Raw genomic sequence first — 4,129 nt, 5'->3', positions numbered from 1 at the left:
CAAACTTGCGAAAATCCTTTGGTAACCAAGTGAGCTCGGTTAACATTGGTTCCAAGCAACTTTCCTTCATTAACCGAGTGAGCTCAGTTAACACTCTTCTTCAAACTTGTGAAAATCCTTTGGTAACCAATTGAGCTCGGTTAGCATTGATTCCATGCAACTTTCCTTCATTAACTGAGTGAGCTCGGTTAACACTCTTCTTCATGAATTCCTTTGACACTCGAGTGGACTTGGTAGATATTGTCTTCTACATAGGAACACTCAGTAGACATGGAAATCTATCTTTACTGCCCGAGTGAGCTCGACATGTACTGACTAGCAATGATATGACATTTGTGTAACATCAAAGAAAACACCCAATTGATTAATTATATCCAACAATCTCCCTCTTTGGCATTTATTGCAACACAACATGTCATAGCACAATGAAATTTTGAGAACAAGACTCCCTCTGTTAGTAAAATTCTATCTATAATAATCTTCTACTAAGTTCATTCTCTTTTGAATTTTCCTTTCCTTATAGAACTTCTCCATCTTTGTAAAATTCTCCCTCTTTGACTTTTCTTTATGGGGCTTTTTCCTCTATGAAATAACAAAAATTTCACAGAGATATGATAGTAAACTTCTCCCTCTTTGACAACACATGCTAAAGACAACAATTTTATTTAGTATCAATGTACCTTGAGTGCTGATTCATTTCCAATATGCCCTTGTCAATAATGCATCAATTGATTGATCTTCAACTTAGTTCTTGTTGATACATCGCTAAACTTTATTTAGTGAGCTTCAAATATAGGAATGACTCCTAGCTTACCTCTTAGATACAAGAATACATCCTTAGGTACTGGCTTGGTGAATATGTATAAAATTTGTTCTTTTGTATTCACATATTCCAATCCGGCTTTTTTATCCTGCACTAATTCTCTTAAGAAGTGATATTTTATACCAATGTGCTTTGTTTTGGAATGCATTACTGGATTGTTTGATATATTGATTGCATTGGTGTTATCACAATATATGACTACTGGATCTTTGATCCCTACCTTCATTCCTTCCAATAGTTGTTTGAACCAAACAATGTTAGAACTAGCTTATATATATATGTATATACACACACACACACACACACACACACACACATATATATATGTATGTATGTATATATATACATATATATATATTTCTATACACATATATATATATATGTCTATACACATATATATATGTGTATACACATTTATATATGTCTATATACATATATATACATATATATGTATATAGATACATATATATGTATATATACATATATATGTATCTATATACATATATATGTATCTATATACATATATATGTATCTATATACATATATATGTATCTATATACATATATATGTATCTATATACATATATGTATCTATATACATATATATGTATATATATATGTATATAGATACATATATATGTATATATATATATGTATATATATATGTATATAGATACATATATATGTATATATATATATATATGTATATATATATGTATATAGATACATATATATGTATATATATGTATATATGTATATACATACATATATATATATATATATATACATATATATATATATATATATACATATATATATATATATATATATATATATATATATATATATATATATATATTATATATATATATATAAAATAAGCTGAGAGATATCCTTCATCACAAGTTCTAATAAGTATCAATAAAGTGCAGTGCATTTAACTATTATGTATATTATAATCAATTTTTTATTTAAGTCACTCATTAAGTGATACTATATCAACAAAATTGTTTTACAAGTTCTAATCAAGTATCTATAAATTAAATTTTGTCACTGTGCATATTATTATTGTTCTAATCAAGTATCTATAAATTACATTTAGTCATTGTGCATATTATTATTGTAAGCTTTAAGTCATTTGTTTTGATTAAAAGAGATAGGAAGAGGGTCATAAACACTAGATATAACAAAGTAAAGACCATCTCTACTCTGGGCCATAATAGCTAAGTAATAGAGAAGCAAACTTTTTCCCTAGTAGCCAAAGTCCCACCTAGAACTTACAAAATCATAAATTAATCAAAACACGTCATGTTCTTCCAATAGTTTAAGCCATCCAAACCTAAAGCTAACATAAGTCTAAACTAAAAACTACTAAACTTACAAATAAAAATAAAGGTCTTGCTACCCTGACAACATTGGGGATTAAAGTAGATAATAGTAAAGTGAGACCTGTAGAACAAGATTTAGTGTGCAAAGAACATTAACAATAAGAGAAAAATTCACAAACTAAAAGTAAATTCACATATATGCTTAGACAAAGAAAGCAAACAAGAAATGCAAACCTCAAAAGAGAAAACACTCCATGCTTCCTTGATTTTGTAGATGTGTCCTTTGATGTGGATGTATGCTCAATTGCTTGCCCAATTGCTTCAATGGCGGAGATGGGTAATGGAAAATTGGTAGCCTTGTGAGCTCTCAATTTGGCATTATAAGGTTAAGACTAATGACTTTGGTTCTCAAAATAGCATGGTAACTTTAGCTCAAAGATTGTTTTTGAAATGGCTTGGGATGTGATTCAATTTATAGGCCAAGGGGTAGAGGGATGGAGGGCTTAGATGCAAGGAGAGATGAAGGCTTAAGAAGGGCTAGGATGCACTCAAAGGAGAGCACATGGATTGTGCTTGTTTAGCACCAATGGGAAGGTGACACTTGTCACAAGGAGGATGAGTGTGAGAGGGTAGGGTAAAGGGTTGGTTAAAGGCATGATGAGTGAGGTTGAGTATGTAAGAGAGATGTAAGAGGAATGAGTGTGGAAGAGGGAAGAGTGTGGAAGATGGATGTAAGAGTCATGAGTGGGATTGTAAGAGTCTTTTATGGTTTGTAAGAGCACTCATGACTTGGTGGTTGGGATTTTTGAGGGGAGACTTTGGTTTGGATTAGGAAAGTCTTAAACTTGCTTAAGGAATGTGACAACATTAGGTGGTGGATTAGGCTTGAGTTTAGGATTAGATTAAGGATGTTAGAGATGTGCAAGTGGATGGCATTAATGAGGTTGGGTGAGTTAGTGGCTAAGCTAGGTTAGTATGGGTGGATGGGCTGGATTAGGCTAAATGGAGGATTAGGGATAAGTTAGGGGTTTTTAGATTTGAGGATTTTATTTATCAAATAGATTTATTTAATAAATGGGGATTTTTGGAATTAGATAGAAGAATAGGATTTAATTGATAAATAATAGGTTATTTGATTTATCAATTAGGACTATAGATGATTAAATAAAATTAATCAACTAGGGATGGCAAAGGATTAATTAAATAAAAATTTAATTAATGATGCCTTTAGAGATAAATAAATAGGATTACTAAAGTAGTGTGATCAAATTTAGGTGTCTACAAGACCAACTTGACATCATCGAGAGCATTAATAAATCCTAAAAACAACAAAGAACAAAAACTAAAAAACATAGAAAAGGGTTGCTAGGAGCTACTTGATCTCCTCCATCTAGTTCTCAATCCATGTGGCACTCTTTTTCTCATTTCACTTCTTCTCTTTGTTTTGGAAAGCCTTCTATAGTTTGATTTTCCCATTTATCACTCCAAACATGACATTTCTCATCATTTCCTTCTGCACCTTACAAATTGCGAAAACTGCCACACCCAACTCAAGCCCAATTATGCCCATATTGAACTTATTATTAAGCACATCAATATTCTCATTGATACCAATGAGACTTTTTACACAATCCTTTTTGAAATCTTCCAACTATCTTTGGATGAGAGTAGGGAAGACATCTTGTTCCCCTACCTCAATTTTATTAGAGGCCTTGAATTCTTCATTACCAAAAATTCAAAGATCCACCACCAGTTTAGTTTCTTTGGGAGACTGGGTTTCCTCATTAGCATCATCCACTTATGCTTCAAAATTTGCATCTTGAGAGGACCACCCACTAGCTTTCACTGGAGTTTCCTCCACTTCCATCTCTTCTACCTTGTCCTCCATTTGAGAAATATGGGATTCCTCCTTTATTTCTTACTTATGCCTCTTCCCTTTTTGGTTTTTGACTCTTATAGATCTCCTTTCCCCATAGCTA

Source organism: Cupressus sempervirens, chromosome 11 (genome assembly GCF_028749045.1).
Source record: "Cupressus sempervirens isolate cs-2001-9-10 chromosome 11, ASM2874904v1, whole genome shotgun sequence".
NCBI classification, from domain to species: domain Eukaryota; kingdom Viridiplantae; phylum Streptophyta; class Pinopsida; order Cupressales; family Cupressaceae; genus Cupressus; species Cupressus sempervirens.
Note: the sequence above shows the minus strand (reverse complement) of the source record.